The sequence below is a fragment of the Triturus cristatus genome, chromosome 12 (genome assembly GCF_964204655.1).
Source record: "Triturus cristatus chromosome 12, aTriCri1.1, whole genome shotgun sequence".
NCBI classification, from domain to species: Eukaryota; Metazoa; Chordata; class Amphibia; order Caudata; family Salamandridae; genus Triturus; species Triturus cristatus.
This window is the reverse complement of record NC_140595.1, coordinates 412358297-412385592: the sequence shown is the minus strand read 5'-3', so window position 1 is coordinate 412385592 and position 27296 is coordinate 412358297.

Sequence of the window (27296 nt, the reverse complement as noted above, 5' to 3'; positions counted from 1 at the left end):
CTTTTTGACAGTACTGCAACTTACTCTGGGACAATGTATGTCCATTCTCAGCCAAGTGGTTAACAGGTCAATTGTATTTTGGTTGCAAGCCTCCTTTGTGTTCGAGGCATCTAGCAGTTTGTCAATGTACTCAAATAAAACAGAGTTACAGGGCTTTGTTAAGGACTCAAGATTCTTTTTAAGGGTCTCTGTACACCCTTGTGGGACTCAGCACCATGCCAAAACACAGTCTGGAACCAAAATGCAGAGTGGAACTGGCTTTCCTCATGCAACTGTATGGAAAAAGACTTGTCACAAATCAATGACAATGAACCACACCAGTGAGCCTCACATGGAATTTGAAATAAAATCAAATTTGGATTCAGTACAACAGGACAGCAAGGAACAACTATGGTGTTTTTCTTTCACAAATCTTGGCCTATGCAGTACTTACTGCTATGCTTCTACAAGCCCATGATGGATGAATTACATGGAATCCCCAATATGTCTTTTAAAATGCCTTGCTGTGTCATTGGGTCAATCACTAGAGTAATCTGAGCAATTACTTCCAGAGTCAAATTATATTGTGGAGCTCTTGAGTACAACATATTAGATTTTACCTTAATGTTAACAGGCTCAACTCCTTTGATGTGTCCTATGTCCTTTCCTGAAAAGTCCTAGACTTCCAATTTCACAGTATCTTTAAGATCTGGCAGTAGTTCATCAACTGTCATTAAAGGGTACAATCCAGTGTCCGGACAATGCCTTGCCAATTTGGAGGCAATGTCTTAATCATGTGTCTGGAACTCTATACCTTTTGGGGTACAGTAAATTGTGCAGTTCAACTTGTACAAGTCACGGCCCAATAGATTTGCAGGGCTCGAATCACACACCACAAATTGCTGATTCTCCTCAAAAGACCCTATTTTAACAGGTAATTCTTCTGTCACTGGGCTTGTCCTTTGCTTGTTTGTGACTCCTACATCTTGAATTCTTTTTCCCAAGAGGGTTAGGTTTGGAACTTCCACTATTCTAACAATAGAGTGGCTAGCACCAGTATCGATCAAAAACGATACTGGGTGGCCATTCACCCCACCTTCTACAAATGGACCACACTGACTGCTCCAAAACGGCAATCTTCCTCCCCCTCAGGCACCCCTTTATAATGACTGGAAAGAACTGTAATCCTCAACAGCTTTGAACATACGAAACTGTTGAAACGCACCCTGATTTTGGAAACAATTCGGATTTACGTTCAGGGAATGATTTCCATTAAATCTAGGGACATTTGTATTTTGCTTTGGCATCCGGGCATGTGAAACCTCCATCACTGTAGGTTTGGGCACATTAAAATTCTGCATTGTTGGACTCTGTACATTCTGTGATTGTATTGGGTCATTACGCTCAGGCTGTGTAAACCCTGAATTCTGAACCAGGTTACTCGGTTTAAGATAGCATTCCTGCTTTCAATGCCCCAACTTGTTGCAATAATCACAATGATTCGTTCTCTTCAACATTGCCACATCAATCCCAGTACTCGGGTCAATCGGAACACCACAATCTCTACCTTGTTGAGGGAACCTGTTCCCACCTTGCATCATAGGAGCTGCTTGCTGATATACTCCTTGCATAGACCCAACGTGCCCTACAAAATGTTGACTCCGATTTCCTCTCTATATGGCTCTCATCTGTGCGCACATCAATTTCTCTTTCACTCTCTTCTGCTTCATTTACAACTCAACACGACAATATTTTGCGTCTCTGAAAATTTTATCAACTGATTTATTCTGCCAACAAAACAAGTGCTGCTGAATCATCACGCTAATCTCGGGTCTCAGTCGCTTCACAAACAAGGACACAAACTTTCCCTTATCTTTAGGTTTGAGAGTCACTATATTACTGTACTGTTTTAATACCTTCAACAATCTCTCATAAAAAGCATGCACTGTCTCTGTAGGCTCTCAAGCTGTCCTGTCAGTCTTAACCCAATCAATGTCTTTAAGTGGTATTTTCCCTCTCGAAAAGGTCATCACTTGCTCAAACCTTTTCATCACTAATGGTGACAGGGCAGCATTTGACACTGGATTTCTTTAAGGCTCTTTCTCCGACCACTGTATAGCAACCTTACATTCTGCCCACAAATCACTTGGTATCACAATGTCAAACTGAGTATTCAAACCCATCCACAAGACTTGTGAAATCTTCACAAATAGCTCAACCTGAGTATACCATTCCACTGGCTTTTTTTCTCAACCTGGGGAATTCCTATGTGAATGATGCAAGATCACTTCTACTCCTAGGTATATGAACATAACCTCCACCAGGCACTTCCCTTAATGGATAGGTCAAGGTATCCTCTACTGTGGGTGAGGGCCGTTCTCCTCTAGGTTTCTTCCATTCTTTCTTTTTTGCCCGCCTGCCTTCCCACTCCTCTACCACACTCCATTTCCAGATGTTACTAATTAATTCTCTAATCTGCAATTTTTTCCCCGATGTTCTCATGCTCGTTATATCATTCACATCAAAACATACACAGTAAGGTTTCTGCAGAGACTTATTCCTATTCAGGTTGATCTCATACTTCTAAGGTAATTCAGACAATTTTTCATGAGCTTATCCATCACGTTCTGTAACATGTTTACCCATTAACACAAGCTCATTCTCTTGGTTGCCATCTAATTGAGACAATTCAAGGTATCCAAGTATCATTGAATCCAATTCTAACTTAAAGTTGCCACATCCACTGCATTCTCTCTTACTTGGGACTGGATTACTTCTTTGCTTAACCCGGAACTTGCACCTTCACTCGAGGTCTCAACTAAATTTTTAAGCCAGTCATCAAATTCTTTAGCACTAGTGCCTGTCTGTGTTACAGGGGCATTAGACACTATCCCTTCTCTGGGAGTAACATGGCTAACGCTCCAAAGTGAATTCCAAATAGATATGTCAGAATTTGGCGATCTTTGGGCAAACTCTCCAGTCTGTGAAAATTGTCTGGTTCACGGTTGGCACTGCACTTTGCAGCACAAGGGGTATTCATCTGAGTGGGAACTAAAGGGACTTGAGGATATCCTCCATTTGTGGGCCTACAGGAGCGTTATCTGAGGCACCCATTTCGGTAGAAACTGCCAATATATGTGTTGTGCTTCCTGTCGATCCAGGCTTATACAAAGGAACTACGGGGCTAATAGTAACTGGAACAGTAAGTGCATTCGGGGCATTTAAAATAATAGGGTTAATAATCCCTGTACCCTCTCCCATCAGATTAGAATTCACGTTTGTTGGTGCAGTAGCTATTCTCGAGTCTTCACTAGCTCCTGCACCTCTCATCTCCTCCAACTGGGCCTCGTTGACCGGAGGTAGATGCACTTACAACAAGAAATCCAGAAAATCATCACTAGAATTTCAATCACTGGTTCTACTCTTGTTCTCAACATTTTCTGTATTCTCACATTTTACTTTATCTTCTCTTCCTTCCCCTTCTCTGTTACTTCACTCGTCAATGCAGGATACAGTCTAGCTCCCTCTATCATAACAGTTCCCACTTCTTTTGTTCTGCATCCTACCTACCTTTCTAGCTAACGGCTTGCTCCCAGGCATTAAGGCCTCGTACTGTGCAGGTCTACAACGCGTTTTTATTTTGTACAGTGCTGTTCTCAAAGGCACAATTATTCTCAAATGATATGTACCATAGCGTGGAATCATCAATGCACCTTCTTTCTCAGTGATCATATGCCATTGAGTGAGCCAAATATATGTAACAACCCATATTTATAGTCATACAATGACATGTGGTGTTTTCGGGTGGTACCTCTTCTTGAACAAGTATACTCACATCTCCCCTCATTAAATTTTGTATTGTCTTAAAGAGTTTTATTTTTCCAGCAATAATTTCAAGTCACAAACAAAGTTTGCATCAACCCAGAAAATAATTCTTCACCCACATTTCTTGTTCGGTGTCAACAACCAATGACAGCACGGAACTCCATGGCATACTCAACCAATAACAGCGTGGCTCAACACCAACCGACCAATATCAGTGCGTCACACCAAGACATTAGTCTGTATTACACCACTCAATCTCCTCAAAACACCGCAAGCAAGACATAAGCGATTGCAACACAGTCTATTTATACTCACTCCTCAGCTGTTACAAATGTCACCTAAACTACTGGACCTTAATTTGTTCTCCGACTCAAGACATGGACTTTAGGTACTTGGGCTGAATTTGGACAGATCTAGAATATTCTATACTAACTCCCTTTGCTTCAGAAACCAACCATCCAACATGCTATCATCTTGGGAGTGCACAGTAAGTGGTTACCTTTCTCACCTGATATATCGTTCTGGTTGACTGAGAGGCAAAAGCGAGTCAACATTCAAATACACAATTTAAAGTTTGTGTGACCCATTTGGTCACACAATAAGGACCAGGAATCAATAACTGAACTTAAGTGTGCTTATTACAAATTAATTATTATTCCAGTAAATGCAAAAACCAAGAACGTATTCAATGTGAAGAATTACCACTAGCAAATTAGGGCATCAATGTAAAGATTGGTTATGTGCAGGTGTCCCTTCCTGCACATAAACAATCATTAAATAATGACAATTTGCTACACATTGAAGAAACAAATCACCATTTCATGTACAGGAAGGACACCTTCCTGCACATAAAGTATCATTCGGTGCAACGCAGGCACCTTGCACTATGGAGCAAGGGGGTCTGTGTGGGCTCTAGGCAGCAATGTTTAGTGCCAGTGATAGGGAAAGCACAATGGTGTGTTGTATTTTTCTAAACATGGTGCATCCCTGCGTTTTGGAAATGTTGGAGCACGGTTCTGCAAAATTTGCCACAGCCCTGCCCTCTAACATTTCCTTGTAGATATGCCCCCTAATGTCTAACAGTGTGAACTCTAATTAAAACACGCAAATACCTCATCATCAGCCATATCTCACACGACCCCTACGAGGACCAATGGTGTTCAACTCCACAAATACAATTGCAACATCTCCAGACTTTCTTATCCTACAGAACTGGGATAGCTTTGGCAACCTTGAGTTTCCCTCCATTCCCAATAATGATGAATAGGAGGCTTCTTCTGCTCATTAAATCATCCCGTTCTTACCAAGATTTCTCCTTTTAAGTCTCACCATCTCTAATGCATAATGCTGCTTTCTAGCTACAAAATCACGAAGGCACACCTGCAATGGAAAAGAACATGCAGAGCAAACAATACATTTTCAAGTTAAGAAATAAAGGCCTAATCATGCCAACTTTAGTTAAACATTTGCAATGTGCACTTCAAATACATGATTATATGTCCATGTATAACTTTAGAATAAACGCAACAAGAATACGTAAATGAATAAGTTAATGGTTACATATGAAATTCAATTTTAATGACTGCAATACAACTTGAAACAGGAGTGTAACTATGTTCGAGAACTACATATTTTCATGATTAAGCTAAAATGAATATGCACACATTAATTAGTCTTTAGTTTCCTACTGTGAATACACTTCAAAAGTACATTTGAATGCTTTAATAAAGTTAAAACACACAGAATATATGGTACTAAGTGCATGTGAATATTGTGCTTCTATGGCATGTAATGTTGGAGCCTAACTGGTGCTGCTCCACCTGTGGCTGAGATTAATTCAAGCACTCCATCCATCATTTTGTATTGTGTATCAGTATTCATAGGCAGGTACATGCTATGCAATATGTTCACTTTTGTGGTGCACCACATATCAAAAGAAAAGTGAAGACAATAAAAAAAAGAAACTGGGGCTTTATAATTAAAGAAACTCCTTGGATTAACCACTCTTGTCAAAAATCTTCACTTCAAGAGTGATTGCAATTTTCAGAGGCTAACAACAAATACATATTCTTGATGCCCAATAAATATTCCTGGTTTTATGCTTTTATCTTTGGAAATAAATATATTCTGCACAGAAAATATTATTTATTTTGTGGTCAAACATGTTTGTTTAAATGAAAAACAGCCCAGAAAGTATTCAAATACATGTGAATAATAAGGTTAAGGCTTAGTCGTGAGCCCTGGTGGATGGAACATCTTGAGTAACACAGTTATATTATACGCTAATGCTTTAAGACAATTACTCATTTCATTTAGTCTCCCACATATTAAATATATTTGCAAATGTTACTTTTTATCTATGATGAGGAAAGGATCATGTTCCATCCAGATTAAAGTTCTTCATCCTTGCCATCAAGATTTACAGCTTCAACCTTTCCAAAAGCCCAGATAAACTAGAATATTTTCTGAAGTCTTCAAATATCATACATCACCTGTTAGAAAAATGTGAATTTTGCTAGACTTTGAGTTGTATGGGAAGATGACTCTTCAAAAAAGGTTTCTTCTAAAAACCTTGAACCCCATTCTAGATATTGCAGTTCTCAAGAGGCACAATATAATTTTCTGAATTGCTACTTTGAATTCATACATTTTTGTTTTTTAATATGAGAATGTATTTATAAAATAAAAAACACAATTGAAGTGTTACAATATTAACTGAACCGTTAATCCAATATTTACAATTTGGTGATCAATAGAGATTGTATCTATGGGCTGATTGCGAGTTGGGTGGTCCTGGAGAGGGCCGCCACGCCCGCCAGATTACAAGTAATCTTGTGGTCTGAGGGAGGCCCTTTGGTGTTCTCATGGAGGCTCCTATTAAAAATGTACCGCAAATGGGAACACCAATGCCGGTTCCTGCACGGCATGGACTTTAAAGTCAATGCTGTGCAGGAACTGGGGAGCATGCACACAGGAGGGCACAGACTGTTCCCTTCTACAAGCAATATCATGGCCCTGAGTCAACAAGGAGCACTGGAGGGCCCCCTTTGTTTCCTTTTGGCCACAGTTTTTATAGCGGACTCACTGCCATGAAAACTGTGGCAGAGAGGAAACTCGTAATATGCTTGGCGGTGCCACAGCAGAACCACCAGGCATATTGCGACTTCAAGACCGCTGCAACACTGCCAGGGATCTCTGATCCCTGGCGTTTGCAGCAGTCCCATAGTAGTCCTACCGCCCAACTTGTAATAGGGAGGTCAGACCGGCGGTGCCCGCACCACCACTGTGGGTATGGTTGTGTAGTCATAATTAGGCCCTATGAATTTATTCACATTTAATGCACTGCATTCCAAGAAAACCTATGTAGCACATAGATTTGAAGATAACACTACAGCATTCAAAAAGGAAGTTCTCTCCTCTTTTGAATCCTTGGGATCACTTTTCATAGGCAATAGTAGATTTGTCTTAAGGACTATCCACAGCAATGTGCAGTGACTGTGGGCGTGATTGGAAGACTATAGGCCTCCCATTATAGGATGCTAGATGATTTGGTGCTGGGTTTCAAGTGATCTGCTATGTAAAATTGCAAAAAACAGAAAACTGCAGAAAAATGCAACAGGTATATGTGTTCAAGACCAGCTTTTAGATTTCACTGGCCAAACAAGAAAAATAACTGGCAAGTTACACTAAAAATGTCTAGTCCATTGTCTACTTTAAGGCAATCTATTCTGTTCTCTTCAATGTGAATTGTTAATGATTTACCTTTAGTTTCTTATTTCTGCTATTTATGCTGGCTCCGCCACCTTCTCATTTTCCTTTATATAGTGTTCAAATGCTTTCACTTCTTAATCTAGCAACATCTCTCCCTATTTGTGTCATATAGCTCACATCTTCATGATCTATTTTACCCCTCTCCATTTCTCTTCTTCAGTTCTCGTGAACAATTAGCCTTTCTCCAAATCCAGAAAAAATATATTGTTTGAGGTAGGCATGTGTAATTTAGCAGAGCAAAAACACCTTAATTTTTAATACATACAGCAAAATATTAGGTTCAATCAAATTGAGTTTTTAATTCGTATGACATGTAGAGTTTTTATTGCGATATCGATGATCTCACCTATGAAGAAATAAACAACAGCTTTTATTTAGCTATCAACAATATGCTTTTCAGTCACATAATATAGACTAAACTGTGCAAATAAAATATTCAAAAGAAAACACATGACACAATTTAATATGCTAAACAAAATTGTATAAATATTCATAACATTAGATTAAAAAGAATCAAAAATGCAATTTCTTTTTCACTCATGCTGGTCAGCATTAGTACCTGATTCATGCCACCAAAGCCTTTTCAGAACATTCCTACCGGAAGTCCGCTTGAGAGTCTATTTTTTCTATTTATTTAATGTTCTACCACTGAGGTCCTCATTACAAGTGGCCCAGAGCACTATCCATGGAGCTATGACTCTGGACCTTTCTGAATGTTTCTGTGTCTTCAGGCCCGGAATTATTTGGTACACACCAGAGCAAGACTTCTCCTGGGATTGGAGGCAGCTGTTACACATGTCCCCAATGGTGTTGTTGATCCACAGTGGGTAAAGGGAAGCAACAAATATTTCCCCAGCTATTCTATCACTACTCTACACTCCTTTTTTCCCTGCCACCAGTAGCCCTCAAAATAGCTGTCAAGCCTATTTTACCACTTGCTCTAAGCAAATGATAAGTAAGTGTGGATTAATGCTGTTATTTACCCCTGAAGTTGGGGAAAACACATGGACTTGGGACTGGCATTCCAGAGTACACGTTTTTCCCAAATCCTGGGAAATGGCTTGTTATTCCTCAATTTTGGTGTGGGGATACTGGCCATAATTGGAGCCTCCAGCCCTCTATTATCCCTGTGCCTGATAGTCAACACACTCTATACCTCATTATTCATGATCCTATTTCACACTTTGTTTCAAATTTTACATTTTCCCCCCTCCAAGAAATGGCATTCCAAATTTATTTGAAACTCAGCTATCTCACTCACATAACAGAAGACACCTTGCTGTCTTGCAATCCCAATTCTTTTCTACTGAACTGCAATGTATATAGTCGGAGCAGATCAGGAGAATATGTATTAGTCTGTCTTTCCAAGTGGTATGTTCCACCTACGTACCGACTAAAAACAACATAGTCAAAATATTGCGACATGGACAAAAATGTACAATGTATGTATATCTTTATTTACTTTTTACAATAAGTTCAAAGTTGGTGCCCCATCAGCCCCAACCGGAGGCTGCAAAGAGAAGGGGGCCCTGCTAGGGGCTCCTGTACTCGCTTTCCAAAAGGCTTTCTATGTCAGAAAGTCCAACATAGAAAGCCTGTCTGAAACCGATCATCATAATCCGAATGGTGTAAAACATCATCCGTATGGATTGCGTGCCGGTTCCGACTGGCCGACGAGCTTCTTGAGCCGTCAAAAGCCAGATGGAATGACTGGCTGGTTACACTTCCAACCGCCTAATTTGTAATTAGGGGGTCGGAAGTGAAACCGACGATCTCGGTCAGAAAGCCTCCGACCTATGGTCAGAAACTTTCAGACCAAGATCGTAATCGGCCCCTTAGTGTTTTAGTGTTTTTTTAAACTATATATTAATTCATTTTAATTAATTTTATTTTTACTTGTTTTTTATTTGTTTACGTATTTTGATAAATATTTAAATAGTTTATTTCATTTTGGGTCACAGGTTTTTAGGTGGGTAGTGTTTTTTCACATTTATAATAATGATGATTGATTATTATATGAACTTTAAAATTTTATTTGTATTCATGTGTTTAGTTTTAATTATTTAATACATTTTACTATTCATTGTTTAATTTATGAAGTGTTTGTTCATTTTGCTTTACAAAAGTACTGGTTTATATGTTTGCAAGGAATTTCTTTTTTTATGAATTGTGGGGTTTATTGTGGTTTGGGCATATACATATATATATGTATATGTATAATAACATATGTATATGTATAATAACATATATGTTATTTGTAATTCTTCAATATGTTAAATACATGTGTACTGTTTGCTATTGTTATATATTTTTATACATGTTTTATTAATTTACAATTATTTATATCTAGTTACATTATACTCAAAATATGATTTTTTTATGATTACATATTTTATTACTTTTGTTCTGTTTGTGTGGCAGTTGAGGTATACTGTTTATTTGAAATAAAATTTATATAGCGATTTTGAGGAACTTTGATATTTGTTTTTTTGTTTTAATTTTTAAATTGTTTTATATATTTAGGATTTTCAAAGTTTTTATTTTAATTGTTGAAACAGTTATTGTTTTCTTTTCAGATTTGGATATATCTGAACCCTCCCAATGAATTTGTTTGTTAGAGTTGAGTTGGAATAGGAAATTTCTCCCTCCTTAACCTGAAATATGCTCTTTCCACAGTGATTGTTGGGCTGGCGTTGCATTAGTAAATCTTACCCCCAAACCAACTGTATGCACATTGTCAGTGTTTGTTAGACTGCAGTTAGAAACATTAACTCTGCCCTCTCATGTATGCACTTTCCCCGATGTTTGTTAGACTGAAACGTCCCCATGTATTTGGTAGACTGGAGTTAGAATATTCAATTTGACCTCCACAATGCATGCACTTCCCCAAAGTTTGTCAGATTGGCGGTTAAATATGTGTCTCCCACTGCCATGTATTACCCCAATGGTTGTTGTCTTGGAATTAGAATTGCAAATTTACAATGTATGCACCTTTCTCAATATTGTTTGATTTATGTTATAAGAATAAAACTGCCCCAATGTATGAACTTTTTACAGTGTTTGCTAGCTTGAAATTAGAACAGATAATCGGACCCATACCCCTGCCCCCACATATTCATTTTCCGCAATGTTCCTTAGATTGAAGTTAGAGTAGTAAATCTATCCCTCCCAGTATATGCACTTCCCTAATGTATGCATTTTCTACAATGTTTGTTGGACTGAATAGTAAATGTGTATCAAAGTACATTTACTCCAATGTTCGGTAGATTGGAGTTAGAATAGTGAGCAGCACTCTCTTCCCCCATTGTATGAATTTTCCTAATGTTTGTTATAATGGAATTAGAATAGTAAGTCATCCCCTAATGTAAGCAGTTTCCCCACTGTTGTTAGACTGGAATTGTTATAGAAAATCTGACTATCACCCTGCCTCCATGTATGCCTTTCCCCCATGTTTGTTAGATTGGAGTTTGAATAGTAAATCGGAACGTCCCCGATGTAAGTACTTACCACTATTAGACAGGAGTTAGAATAGTAAATCTAACCCCCAAAGCGTGCACTCTCTTGAATGTTTTTTACATTGGGGTTAGAATAGTAAATCGAACCCTCATAAGGCATTCTATTTTCCCAAAACTTGTTAGAACGGAGCTAGATTAGTACATTTGAGCTGTACCCCCTCAAAATGTGTGCATTTTCCCCAATGTTTGTAGGACTGTAGTTAGACTAGTCTATTTTAATTCCTTTTTGATTTTGTTATTAATTTTGAATTGGAGTTTAGTTACTTGTTATAATATCCTGGAGGTATTGTTTGCATATATTAAATGTAGAATGATATTTAAAACATTTTTTTTTAGTTCTATAGGTATCTTTCTCTTGTGTTTTGTTCTTTAAAATCAGGTACTTTTATGTTAAGTTGTTAGCATTTTAAAACATGAATTTTTGTAACATATTTTCTAATATAATGGTCGAATACTTTTTGAATATACATTTTTAAATGAATAATAATTATATGTTTTGGTTCATTCTTTAATACATATTACTAAAATGCGTAATTTTATTTAATAAATATTTGTATAAAATTCAAAATAAAGTAACTATTATTTTAACCTATAATAATATTAACTTGAATGAAATACATATAACTACCATTATATTGTTAATATAGTGCCACACAATATTTTGGTAGCTGATATTTTCATTCTTTACTTTATATAGTCAATATTTTTAGGTCTATTTTTTGATCATAATATTTTTGTACAATAATATTTTTGTGTTTGAGATTTTGGTACAGAACCGCTAATGGATTAGATTGTAGCTTACCTGGGAAAGAAAGTGTCTTTGTTGTAAATTTACTAGTTTCCTCACCTATGGCAGTTGGCAGCTTGGTACATTACAAAGTTTTACCCTAGATGAGCTAAATATTTCTAGGCTCTTCTGCTTTTGCATCACTACAGTGTATTCTTTCTTCTTCGATAGCTACAGAAATACTGTTTGCTCTCCATTTGGGAAACCTGTGGTTTCAGAATATTTTATAGATACAAGGTGCGTAGGACCTGGTTAAATACTGTATACGTTTTGGAAGGCTTTTGTAATTTCAGGTTTTCATTTGAAACCTTATCTACTAGATGGTCTGTGAAAGAGGTCTTCAGTGTCACAGTATTCCATGCTGGCCAACTCAGTACTTTTCCCAACAGAGATTTATATGGCAATTCAAATGCAAGTGCTACCAAGAAGAAGCTCTTTGGAAGCATCAGCAGATATTCCAGATGGTCCTCTCACTCACTCCTCTATTTATGATATTAGGAAGAATAATGCAGACTTACAATACTTTACCTATAAAACCATTTCCACTGTGGAGAAAGGGATTCTCTATGTCTAACCAAAGTCCATTATTGAATTACCCACTGCTTCTGCTTTCAATGCTGAAGTTCACATAAACAATTTGCAACTGAATCTGTTTACCACTTGAGCTCCTAAATGTGGATACATCATACCATTTTCCAACAATTCTTTAACTTAAACTTTTATATTGGTATAAGATGATGGTGTTGATCAAATAATATTGCTTTGGCTTAGGAAATATTAATCTTCACATCATCTCAACATCCATTAGCTGAGCTTGCAGTTTATCTGAGTCTGGGTCTGGAGCTTAGGATCATCTGCATGAAGCCAAGGAGGAAAGGTGATCATTTTGATGTTGGGAACGTCTTTGGCACCGCAACCTCTTGACACAAGTCATTAATGAATCAGCAGAAGAGGATGGGATCCAAATATCTGCCTACCATGAACTCCATTGTGATTTCAAACTTGTTTGATACACTACTATTGGTGAATATCTGCACGTGTCAAGATGCCTCTGAGTAGAAGGTGTTATGGTTCCTAGCAATGTCTTTTACATATGGGGTTGTGTTTTCTTAACAGCTCACCTCAGTTAAAATAATCAATAGAAAATGTACATTTACAGTATGTTGCAAATATTTTTATGATTCTGACTATCACAAATTTGACTATATGAGTTTGGACAAACATTTTAACAGTTCTGAACAACATTTTTGAAAGGCACTTTCGAGAACTGTGACATAGTGCTTCTTTTCTCTATCCATACTTCCAGTTCATGTAGCATTACTCGTTTATTGGCCTTGCAATATTGTTCATTAAAAATATAGGTCTCTATAAATTAATGCTATTCTTATGCATTGATGGGCACTATGGAATGTTTTTGTGTGATATATGAAACTTGGTGTCAGTAGTAAGGTTAAGGGAGCACATCTTAAGAAATGATATCCACCACGTTCCTAGGTCAAGGGATATTCTTGGAAAGGCCGTGTTTCATCCATTGGCCTTTCCAATTGCAAGTTTTTGATTTTCTCATTTAATGTTTGAGTTTAAAAAGGGATGCTCTGCCCATAACACCCACTGACAATGTTCCACCATCTCCAGCTCAGAAACATAGCCGCTGTCCTATAGATTTACCTTTTCAGCATTGAGAACATTATCCTCATTCAATATTCTCCATAAATGTTCAGTCTACATTGCTTCAGAAACCCATTGCCACACACTGTATGCAGTAACGGATGAAAGGAAAAATGTGACCGACACAGCAACAGACCAAAGGTGTAGAGAACTGGCTGAAAGCAACAACAGGTAAGTATATTATACATATAATTCTAAATAAATCTAAAGGTCTTGTCTAATGACAGACCTACACAAAGCTATAGCTTTTTGGATGGAAAGCCATTTAATTTTGAAAAGTCCAGCTTTAATAACTTCAACAAAAGTGACATATTCAATCTTTTGACCTCTCTGAAGTACTCTAACCACTACAACGATCCCCTTCCCTCCAAATTCCTTAATGAGTCTACTCAAAAACTTCTCCCTCATTGAACCATTATAATCAATGCCTCACTCACTGACAGTTCCATACCTGATTGTCTAAAAAGTGGCCGGGTCACTCCTATCCTAAACCTAAAAAAAATAAAACTCAGACCTGTCTGATACCAATAATTACTGCTACATCACAGTGTACAATGGTTTGTTCAATCTTCACCCTTTACCTTGCAAGAAAAAAATATTTTGTACTTAAAAAATCACAAATGCCTTACTACAATTCCATATTCTCTCAAAGTGGGAGTAGTAAAGAATCTGTTTTAATAATTATCTGATAAAAAGACAAATCCACAAGAAAGCAGTTTAAGCTACAAATTTGCTATACATGTTAGAAAATAACTTAGAAGAGCATTAGTGGTAGTAGTAACAATATTAATAATAGTAATAATAATGTCTTTAATAATAGAATTAATACATTAGCTTTCTGCTCCACCTATTGTTGGTTTTAAGTGCTGTGAATAGCAGTTGGTACGTTTATCAAAATAGATAAAATTATTCTGAATACATTGACCTCAGTAAAATAAATACTGATTAATCATGCGAGATTTCATTTTTTTCACCTTTATACGACACTGGATGTAAGCTGTGAAGGCTTAACTTGATGTAGTAGTGGGTGAAAGAAACATGAGAATGAAACAGCAAGAGGCCAATCGATTAAGAGGACAGGCTGAAAGCAACAACCAGTAAGTATATTATACATCTCATTTTAAAGAAATCTAATGGTCTTGCATAATGACAGGCCTGAAAAATGCCACAGCTTTTTGGATACAAACCCATTCAGTTGTTATAATTTGCCAATAGGTAGCTGTCTTATTTTCTTATATATATTTTGCCGTGTTTGGTACATGTTTAGACTTAAAACAGTGCTATTGAAGCAAAGTGTGCAGGAATAGGGTCAAAGAAAACCCTTTCAAGTTTCAGTACACCATGACATTTTAACAATGGGCTGTACAGCGTAATGTCTGTCAAGAAAGTGATGCAGAGGGGTATTTTATATGATATTATGTAGACAATTTAATTAATTTGAGTTTTCGGCCCATGATTTAATGTGCAGTGAATTGTGAACAACTCCACGTTTACCCGAAACATTGCCTGTACAAATGCTAAACCACATCATTTTAATCAATTCTTTGGAAAATAAATTTACATTTTAGGTATAAAACACAATTGATTATTACATTAATTAATTTTGAACAAATAAAAACAAATATTTAAAAAAGACAATAGTATTTAGACAAGACAAATCATTTCTTGCAATATAAGACTTGCTGCAACAATAATCTCACAAAATAACAAAATTATCTTTTTTAGAAAAAGAAACGATTTTTGGAAGATCTCCTCTGATCCTTACAGTGGCACATTAGCAGATTTTGTTGATTTTCAACCCAAACTGCAGACTGGAAAAAAATCATTTCTGTAGCTGTAATAAATACTTTGTAAAGGCTAGCCATATTGAAATTGGAGTTGATGTGACTGGTCCAAAGTAATTTATTCATTAGTAAGATATGGAGTTACTGTTTCAACACTGATGTTAATTCATCTAAATGAGTTTTCTGCTGTGACTTTCTTTGTAACACAAACCACAGTTTTCACTTTCAGGCACTCTACTTCTCAGCCTTTGAGATTGCTGTGCAAAATATCACATATGTTTTTCTCCCTAGAGCCCACAAACTTAAGGAAGAAAAATTAATTGAATACTTCTCTACTAAAAATGTAATTTTAATCTCTGTTGTATGGCTAATTTTGATTTTCCTTTCCTTCAAGAGCAGTCAGTGGGTAATCTTTCGAACATGCCTCCTGGGACTGTCAATACTCAGGCCCATTATGTCAACTCTTAACCACCCGGGATCTCAAGAGGCGCCATTCTATGCCTTACAAAATAAGTGCCCAGCCAATGGGGCACACAGTACAATAGTTACTGTCAGATTGAGGCGGTACATGATGTAAAACAACACAGACAAAGCAGATAAGGTGCTTGGTAGGGGGTTTGGGTGCTACAAAATAGGTAGATATTCAGGTGTTACTCTTCCAGCAGAACACAATACAGATACTGGAGGTAGACATTTTTTTAAAAGCTGTTCCTATGGAAAGAAGTAAAGAATTAGGGTCTTCCCCGAAAATAAAAGATTTAGAATACATAAAAAAGCGAAATCAAAAAGAAGGCTCTTGATGGATCACTCTTGTAACATATACATAATAAAGCACAGCAAGGCAATGTGAAAGTAGCAGAGATTAAGGAATGATGTGAGGTATGGTACTTGCTGAATAGATTCTTCTGTGGCAGCAAGACAGATAGGAGTAGGCACTGGCTAGTGTGATTTGTGGCAATAATCATAGTAAGACATCTCTTAAGACTATAGACATATGGATGCAGGTTAGCTAATGGTATCAATAGGGAAAGCCATATTGAATCTTCATGTGAAGATAGGCATTCAGGGATAAAGGTTAGACTCAAAGTCAGGTGAAAACAAAGATTTTATGATGGTCGCTGGTAGCAATTTGCCTTCAGAACAACCAGCCGTGATCAATCTTACGATGTATATCTAAATAAGAACCAGAAATAAGGTGTTACAGAAATGTCACAGCCATAATATCAACTACCCAAAAACATGAAGGTAAATCTATGTAGTCAAGTAAGGATTTGTTGTTCTTAACTCCACATGCACATACCTTGAAGATGTGTATATCTTCATGGTACACAAATGTGGATTTATGAACTGTAAATCTGTTCTTACATTCATATACTTACCTTCACATTACTTCTGTAGTCAATATTCTGGCTATGATATCTATATATACAATATTTAGGACTTGATATTCTCGTGGTAAACATCCATCCCCAAATGCTAATACACTTAGATCGACACTCAAGAGACACCAATTCTAATCACATGATTTAAGCACTCCCCCACCTCCCACCATCTCCCTCACGTGTTTGTTGTTAAATATACTTCACCCTCACATTGTTTACTATACAATATCCTATTTACCCATGCCTTTACAGTATCATAAACTTTAGACCTTTCAATGAACACTGTCATTTTATCCAAAACGAGCCAGCCTTGAAGTTGACACATCAAACCCATAACTATGTAGTCTCTTGGCAACCGGAATAGCTCTGCAACATCATCTAAGTATTCAATGTGACTAAATAACACATAGTATGTTACTTATGCCTTCAATATGTAACTTATGACAGACCCCCTCACACTGCAGAAACTGCAATCACCCATTTTATCTATTGCTAAGTCGTTTTGTATTGACAGTCAAAGACTTGGCACCTAGAAGCAATTATATAAGCAAGGTAAACATAAATATGAATAATAGCATTGTAGCTGTAGTATGTGCTTACAGGGCAGCATTTGTATTCTTCACGAGGACACGGCACAACCCCGCGTTCCCTTGGTTCTTATTGTATACTTACGTATGCGCCTAACGTGTTCCGAGCGATGGTTGTGATTCCACAGCAGTTTCCCCTGACCTGTATTCTGACCGGCTGCTCCGGGCGCGTCCTGGGCCTTACATCTTGGAATAAACCCACATAAGAAATCACCACTGTCTCCTGCCTGATGATTCTTCCACAATAGCATCTTCCACTACCATGACTTCTTATGCAGTAATAGACTTTAGCAAGAGTTACAATCAGGGGTGTAACACAGGCCTCCGCAGCCCCCGCGGTGCGGGGGGGCCCCAAGCTCCAAGGGGCTCCCTCGGCACTGCACTCTGGCTGGAGAGCTCCTGATTGAGCCCGGAGGGGACCCCTCTACGTACCGTGCAGGGAGGCCCCCTCACTTTTCGTTACACCAGTGGTTATCATCAAAGCAGTCTATACAAGCTTACGGTCCAGCATGTTTAAAGGGATGTATGTTGGAGAGGTGCAGAACCAGAACATGGAGTATGGAGTGGCCACATTAGTATGATCAAAATATTGAAGATCAGAATAGACAAGGTAAGTATGTATATATTTTCTCTACCTTACAACACATATATATGTACCTTAGCAAAATATTAATCTGCAAAGTATGTAGATGTGGAGTTAAGAATAGTAAATCTATACTTACCTTAATTCACTTATCTTCTCGATATTTTGGTCACAATCTTGCAGCCAGATGCAACTTTATATTCGATATTCCAGACTACAACCAGGCCATGGTAATCGAACATTAGCATTGGTAATTGTCATGCAGGGATTTAGCCAGTCTTCGCCATAAAAAGAGAGACTAGATTTAGCAAAGCCTACCGGCTGATGGCATTTATGATGCATGCACATCAAATCACATGTATGCAAATGAGACCCACGGCGTGGTACCTGCAGTTGATCTGCTGCCCAGTCATCAATACCATCCATTTCACGCGGAAAAAATAGGATGTATTAAAAAAATAAATACGTTTTCGATTTCAATATGTAACCCTCTCTAAGTGAAAACCCTCTTCAGTTAACCCTTCTCTAAACATATGTTTTGGTCTGTCTGTGACAGAGAGGCAAGGAATCTGGATTAAGGTTTTTCGAGCGACTGAAAACTACATGTCTAATTTCGGTCCTTTTCGTGTTTAAACCAACCTCGCGTTCAAGCTAATGAGTAGAAATCTGAAAAATACCGCATTAAATCACCTTTCTATAAAGGTGACCCCAGCCTAACCCCGCCCAAGAGGTGGCATGCTGCAGCAAACGGTATATTTTCCAGCCATCACATTTACGCAGTATCTTAAAATAACATTTGTGATAAATGTGCAATTTAACTAATTTATGGTGCTGTGATGTGCTCAGGGCTACATGCAAGATGAAAATCTTAAATGAAGCTTGAACAGCTCACTTCACAACAAGAAATCAATATGCCAGAGCTTAGAGAGCTATTCACCGAGCCTAGCATTTAGCGATGATAGCAGTGGATGTATCTGCAAGTTTTAGGCAGATAGGGCTTTTTAATTAATGGAAATCCTGCACATAGCTTGCTAGGGACGTTTGCTTCAGCCTTCTTCTTTGAAGCATCCTCGTTTTGAAGTACAGCTGTATCTGATTCATGCACTGAAGAGGCTATTTTGGAATTATTTATTTTTGTGAATATCTAACAGAATGCACCCAGGCAATACCGCACTGCACTCATTTAAATATCCACATGCTAGCACTTTTACATTTTTACAGTGTATTTTAAAATGTATTGTTTTGTATTGTAATTGCATTTATATAGCACTTACTACCCCTGACGAAGTGTTGAAGCACTTTTTCGGTGAGTGGCACGCTACTCCAGAATCCATAAAGGATTAGTGATAAATTAGTATAGTGAAATATGAAAGTAATTTGAGTGGTGGATATGTTTGTCTGTTATTTGGATTGAGAAGGATAATGGAGGGATAGAAGAGGGAAAAAGGTTTGCTTATATAGCGCTTGCTACTCCTGATGAGGTGTTGAAGCGTTTTTTCAGCAAGTAGCACGCTACTCTGGGACTCATAAAGGATTAGTGGTGAATTAGTATAGTGAAATATGAAAGTAATTTGAGTGGTGGATATGTTTGTCTGTTATTTGGATTGAGAAGGATAATGGAGGGATAGAAGAGGGAAAAAGGTTTGTTTATATACTGCTTGCTACTCCTGATGAGGTGTTGAAGGGCTTTTCAGTGAGTAGCACGCTACTGTGGAACCCATAAAGGATTAGTGGTGAATCAGTATAGGGAAATATGGAATTAATTTGAGCGATGGACATGTTTTGTGCTTTTCTGCAAAAGGGGGAATTATTTTACAACAAAAGACTTATGAAGAGGATGCTTTCAACATTAAACATATAATTGTAATGCATTTTCATTGTGTTTTCAAGTTTCCTACCCCGGTGTCACTCAAATGTTTTGACTTTCTATTATCTATGATGCATTAGACCTGGAGTGCAAACATGTCTGAGAAATCAAAAACAGAGAGTCTGTCTGCACCAACCAGATATAATAATAAAATGCAGTGTAAAGACAATAGGTCTTGGTTTAATATTACAAACATGCACACACAGACATTCTGAAATGTTTGTATTCAATAGCGCATTAACACAAGACCTATTGGCTTTTTGGGTTGGTGCTGGCAACGGTGCTGGCGGTGTAGAATTTGTGGTGGTGGCAATGTCAGTGGCGGTATTGTTTATAGGATGAGGTACTGGAGGTAGCATTGCAGTAATGGTGGTATTGGTGAAATAGCATTGGTGGTGGTAGTATTGGTTTGGGTTGCATTGGTGGTGTTGGTAATATGAAATTGGTGTTGCTGGGATTTGTGGTGGTAGAATCAGTGGTGGTATTAGTGGTGGGGTATTGATGAAAGTGTAGTTGATGGCTTTGTTGGTGTTTCTGGTGGTGATATTGGTGATGCTGGTGGCATTGACAGTGACATTGTTGGCAATGGCATTGGCATTATTGTAGGTGGTAGTCATGATGGTTTTGGCATTGCTGACATTTATACTAATGTAGGTGTAGCTGTAGAGGATATTTGTGGGCTGTGGTGTGCTATTGGTGATGGGATTGTGGTACTCCTAGTAGAGGTGTTGGTGGTGTTAATGGTACAGATGGCGCTGGTAGTAGTGATGTTGGTGTGGGATTGTGGTGTTGGTGGTGTGTCTTTTAAGGTATTGCGGCACTGGTGTTTGTTTCACTGGCAATCATGTTGTGGTATTGGTGTGCTGAAAAATAAGTATGTAGGAGTTCTGGGTAGTGTCAGGGATTGGACTAAAGTCATGACAATAATTCAAAAATACTTGGTGCGGTAAAAAGGATTGCTACTGTACACATTGCAGGTATGAGATAGAGACTTGAATGTGACAAAAGTGGTTAAGTGTTCCTATTGAATGCACAACATTTACACTTTAAATGTACACTTGTGTACGTTCTAAATTTAAAATAGTGCCTCAAACATTGCTATGCAATCAATTCATAGGAGGTAGCAGATTATTCACAGTCAATAGTACGACAGTGTGAGAGCATTACACCTCTGGGCACATCTAAGATGTGATGGACAATGCCTGAAGCCAATGGCTGAAAGAGTCTGATCCAAATAATCCAGTGATTGAAGTGGTTTGACCCAAAGCCCACTCTATGTACGTATTCTACGCACTAGATCCTGCAGACAACTGCATCATCAACCCAGACCTCAAATGTCTGTTGCAGTAAAAATAAATTGCTTTATGTATATAATGCTCATGTGAAATGCATATTTGAATGTGACAATAAGTGTGATGGGAGAGTGCATGTTTCAAAACATAAATAGTCGTTTTTGCATTGCAATGCAAGCACTCCATAGGAGACAAAATGATACATCAATCAGCTAGTACTGTGACGGCAAGAGACCAAACCTCCAAGTCAATATCTAAAAAAGGCTGATCCAAATGGGCCAGTGGGTGAACCTGGACTGACTCGAAGCCCATTCTCTGTATATTGCAAGCAATAGGTCTTGCAGACAACTCATACCTCAAAAGAACTAAAAAACGGTATTTTCAAGAGAATGCTTGAAGCTAAAGAAATAAGGAGAGATGAAACCTTTATGGCCTCAAGGAAAAAGCAGCTCAATAGGTTACAGATCTTATAGTATTTGCCTGAGCAGTCATTCTTGTCACACTCAGTTTGTGCTTAGAATGATGCAGTCTTTATTCAACCATGTGATCATTGTGGTTGAACCATCCCTTCAATGTGGGCCAGTCTGGTGGAGATCTCTCAATTTCGGTGGCGGACCTCTTCCAGGAGAGCGAAGGCCATAGCCTTAATGAATCTGGCAGGCAAGAGTACTGCTTCTCAGGGTCTAAAATTTTCTGTAAATCAAAATACACAACAGGAGAAAGATAGGTAGCCAACTCTAGCTGTAACATTTACATTGCAGAAAGAAAACAAGGAATTTCTTTCCATGAAAAGTGCCACTCAAAAAACACAAACGAAAGTGAGCAGCATTCCAAACGGGCTCGATGTCACACTTAAAAGGGTCTCCAGGTTTGAACTGCTGAAAATGGTCAAATTGTGTTTTTTACTCGTTAGATGATTCTGAGATTATGTAATCAATTAATGGATATTCAAAGCATTATGGTGTTGAAAATTGCCATCGTCTGAACAACATATGTGCTCGTCACTAGGGATGCTCAAGGTGCTCATCAACAGCATTTATCATCAACCTGTTCCAAATGGTATTAACAGAAAATAACTGCCTGGATGTTTTAGTAGAAATTCAAGGGTCAATCTGGCTTCCTTTCAGGAAGGATACATCAGTCATTCTTGTCACACTCAATTTGTGCTTAGAATGATGCAGTCTTTATTCAACCATGTGATCATTGTGGTTGAACCATCCCTTCAATGTGGAACCTACCAGGGGTCACTGACCACTACCCATGTGGCTCATGTGTGGTTTGCCCCCTAACTGAACACACCAAAGAAATAGACCTAGGCATGCAGTATGCATGGGAACAACGTTCACACACAAACTGTAACACCGATAAGGGCTATTACATCAACTAAACTCACCGCTCACTATAGAGAGAAAAAACACACCGACACAGACTTGTGGTGGACAATTATCGAGAAGGTGAAGGGTGATGGTGACATGTCCAAAACCCTACTCGAACGTGAACAGCGATGGGTGTATAGACTTAAAACCCACATTGTTGGACTGAATGATTCGATACCGTGGAATCAACTCAATAAAAGGTAATTGACTGTATATCTAGATCTCTTGATAGAGAGGTAGTACCTTTATCAATTCAGGGAATCGCGACCCTTAAGTATTCCTCTCCCAACAACACATATATCTAGGGCGAATCAATAATGTAATGTTTCCAAAATCACGTGAATGAAGTTACCTAATTGTGTCACTACTGGGGCTGTGAATGTGTAATTGATAATTACAAATCTTAAGCACAACGCATTTCATTACAACCCATTCCACAATGATCACCCTATCTCCCACGCCCCTGAGATCATGGTAGATCACAGGCAGGATCGGATTAACCAGATACTAAGACCGTGATGCAATTATATACAAGTCCAGCCCCTTCACTATGAATACTGAGGCGAACATTGAAAAACATCTAAATGTTCATTATGGCGGAATTTTCGTCATTAGTGTATTGATAATGCAAAATCGTATAATATGATTGGGTATCTCCAGCCCTACAGTCCCAATAAGTTGAGCATTCACACATCTAATAGAACGAGAAAATAAAATGATATCTTCATAACCCGATATACCGCTGGGAGTGGCTGTGACTCCTATTCCACATTACAAACATAACTTTTATAATTTCCATTGAATATTCATAGCGCAATTGGAGCGGTCCTATTTTAGAACCGTAACACCCATGATTCATGCTAGTGTCACGTTGACATACGTTTCATGACCATGAATAGGCAGGACACTACCAGCATTACTTTGTTGATTCCACATTAAAAACTGAGCTGTTCGGGTGTAGAACTACAATACCCATAATTCCTGCTAGAGTCACTGTGACGTCCATTACGCAACCCGGAAATGGGCGTGACACCATCCAATAGACATCAATACATTTATAGCGGGAGATCGACGTAACTCAGAACCCCAAGCAGTGGAACCACCTCCAAATAGGACGGGACAAGGGGCAGGACCCTTGATGGCGTGAGTAAATATGAAGCCAAGTCACGAACATAAGGTATGAGAAGAGAGCTGGCTCCCTCTGGGTCCAGCCTCCAGCACTGTTCTCATGGATATTGTCCTTTGTTTTGTTTTGTCTCCCCCATCACAACTGTGGGCCGACGGTTCGGGTGACTCGAAAATTTATTTATCTCTTAAACTTGGTGATTGTGCTCCTGTAAACACACAGTGTTTGACTACAGGGCTACCCCGAAGAGCGTTGGTTCTCCACTAGGAGTTGAAACCCCTTCCAAAACGGGGTAAGGATGAATGAGAGAGAGAGTGAAAGGTATATATACGAATGAGCATGAAGTGAGAGCATGCGAATACGTTATTACACTTCCGAAAGATATGGCGATTTTTAAAGCTACAAGTTTGATCATGAGGGAATGACACGGGTGTTGGATCAATATCAACAATGCACACCTAAGAGTGAAAGGTGATAGGACAATGCCGCCACTACAATGAGCATAATACAAACACGAGTGTTTGATAAACGAAGTGTGTTTTCACTCGCCACCTCCGCGTGTGTGGTGGGAAAACTGTTCACCACAGTTCAATGAACACGAACGCATGTAGATATGAACAATCTAGAACTCTATATACAACAATGTGTGGTATATTTTTTCTTTTCTTTTCCTCTTCCTAGATGGAGTGATTACGTGAGACTAATTTGTCTTAAAAAATCAATAAGGAGCGCTAGCTGCCCTTATAACAAGTAGTATAGGGAAATTCTCTTTATTACTCATACCAGGGGGCACATTACTCCGCTCTGAAGAAAGTCCAGCACCGTTTATGGGGCTTACAAGGACTGAAACATGTTGGCTATAGGGTCTTAGGACCATAATATCCCTACTGACCCTTACTTTGTATTTTATTGTCACCCCCAGCAGATCCAAGAATAAAGGGAAACTGGGATCTGTTGGTGGGCTTTTAAACTTTATCCCCCTGGCCAAAAATATCTTCCTAAGAGCTCCCTGAAAGACGGTTGAGCCCACCCTGACTTCTAGGCGTCGGGGTGTCCCTATGATGAAGCATGACACCACTAGGGTGTGTGAGGGAATATAAAACAAAAGGATTTGCCTCCTTCCCCACTCAATAGTGGTGTCCTATAGTGACTTCACGTAGGGATCTCCACACTATCAGAATTCCAGGATTGATCAAATGGATCCAACCACTCATTAGCGAGTCGGTAGTGGGGAGTACTTTGTGGTAAAGCGGTAGGTGAATGGTTCCATTAAAGGGTAGGAAGACAGAAACATAAATCATGAAATGCCAGGATGGAGTGGCACTGTTTGAGAAGATAACTGGTGAGTATGCTAATAGCAGCCCATTTAGAAGTTGAGTTTCCCCATCACTGGATGGTGTGAATTGCCTGTTGGTAGCTTGCAGAGTGTGGGAATAGAACAGTTGAGGAGAGAGATTAGGATGCAGTTTGAGTTTGTAAGCATGGAGGGAAATATTTCTCAAAGCGGGGGATCAAAGAAAGATGTTCATAACACTTGCCTACACTAGGGAAATATATGGGTAGCCACTTCCACATAATTAAAAGAATCATAAAACATCTTAATAATAGGCTCACGTGCTAATGAGATAAGAAAGAACGATGAAAAATAGTCGCACATCCATCCATGGGCGTGTCACCCGTGGCACAATCAAGACCCTTGGTGGGGTTAATCAATTTATCAAAATAAACAGATTGATACAAACATCATGCTTGAATGTCCTTATATATTGCTCATCTTTACTTCAGACAAGATATACATCACAATATTCATCCAAAAGTTCAAGTTCATTGCTGAGTCATCCGAAATGTATTAATACAGCCTTTTTTATATTTCAGATTCCCAATGCATTTCGGGCACTTGGCCCTTCATCAGGGGTAATACTGCACTTGTGGGTGAATGCGTTGAGAGTTCGGTAATGATCTGCTGCACAGATGGTTTTGTAGCGAAACACAAATCGTTTTAACATTAAGCTTGTGGCCGTAACACGCCCATTGATAAGAAAGAACTATGCCATTTAAAAGCACATGTTTTAAGTGAGCAATGATGGACAATAACCGCCAGCTACTAAATACACGGGGATACCAACTAATAGTTTATACCACCTAGAATACAGTGAAACCTGGAGTAACTTTTCTAATTAATTGTAAAAATATTTGCTGTTTCTCAATTATGCTGGGCTGTTATACAATTGCAAAAGGGCTATGCAGATTCATAATGTTCTCTGTATGTGAGACAAATGTAGATGACACATCACGTGGATCACGCCATGTTAACACTTCCTAAATGGCAGTTTGTGTGATTTCTACATGACCATCGACACGTCACATGACTCGACTAGCCATGTTTCTGAAAAAGGGTATACCATATAGTAAATGGTAGGGGTGAGGGTAAGACTACAGTTTCTGTTGTTCAATGTGAATGAGGTTCCAGGAGAGTCTGCACTTATATTTGTCTCTGGTTGCTCATTTGGTAAGGCTGATTACAGCCAGGTGCAGAGTTTGAACACTCAATGTTTTGGATACTCTTGCTTAGGACAAGCCTAATTGCACCCTGCCATGAGAGGCATCACCATGCATGATAGGAATGTCTGAGGAACAGCCAGAAAATCAAACTTGATATAGAATTAACCCAGACTGCTTCCAAAATCTAAGATTGTGGATCCACGCCTCCTGTCTGAAAAATGAGTTAAAAGATGGGATCAAAACTACTTCACTTTGCTCCAGTTCCAGGTTTTCTTGACCAAGGGAAGGGGTGCTCTTCAGAGAGCTCCTGTGACCAGGGTTGGTGTCTGCATGACAGCCAGTCTCCTTGAGGTGAAGGGCATCACCTGGAGTCTGAATTTTGTTTTGGAGGAGTTACAGGGTTGCCTCACATGCTTTGATGTCTTCCTACCTGCTGAAAGAGAGAAGGAGTGTGGCTGGTCCTGCAAGAAGGAACACTGTCCAGGAGGAGAACCCATTGATGTTTTTACATGACGAAAACCAATAGAAAGATTAATTTCACACATAAAGAGCAAAGCCAGGAGTGGCCCTTGCTGCAAAGGGACCCCCCTGGTCACTCTGTGCTGATACTCTTGTGTGCTGCGTTAATAATTTCCAAGACCAAGTACCACTGTGCGATCCAAACGTTTGCCAGGGGTTCAATTGACAGCTGCTTCTGGCACCAATGCTGCATTTCTGCTGAAGCAGAAAGCCCTGATTTGCCCAGAAGTCTCAATTGTCAAAGGCATACCAGCACAGATGACTTGACCTGAAAGCCACAACTGCTGAAACAGAACACCTGTTTGCAACCAGCCAGGATGGCCATGACTGCTGAGGATGAATGCTACCATGCATGCATGCCATGCTGCCTGCATTTTATGAGCTTGATTCCAATGCCAGGTGAAAGCTGCAGTCAGTTCAGAAGTCGAGCTGTTACCATAGTGCCAGGAGCACAAATTGCTTCCACCACACTGTCAGACATGGAAGAATGCCCAGCAGGCAAACACGGCTTAGCCTGCACCTGGGGCAAGAGACGAATATGCACACAAGTCATGTATGCTTGAGACTTTTGGAGTGTAAACGTTAGGGGTGAGGACATTAAACTGAGGTTTGCAATTTATAAGTGAGAGCTTTTGATGCCATATGCACCTTTGCCTAATTCATACCTATGATCATATTGTGGTGGTAAATGTAACCTCTATGGGATCCTGACTGTTGCAGGGAGGAAATTTCA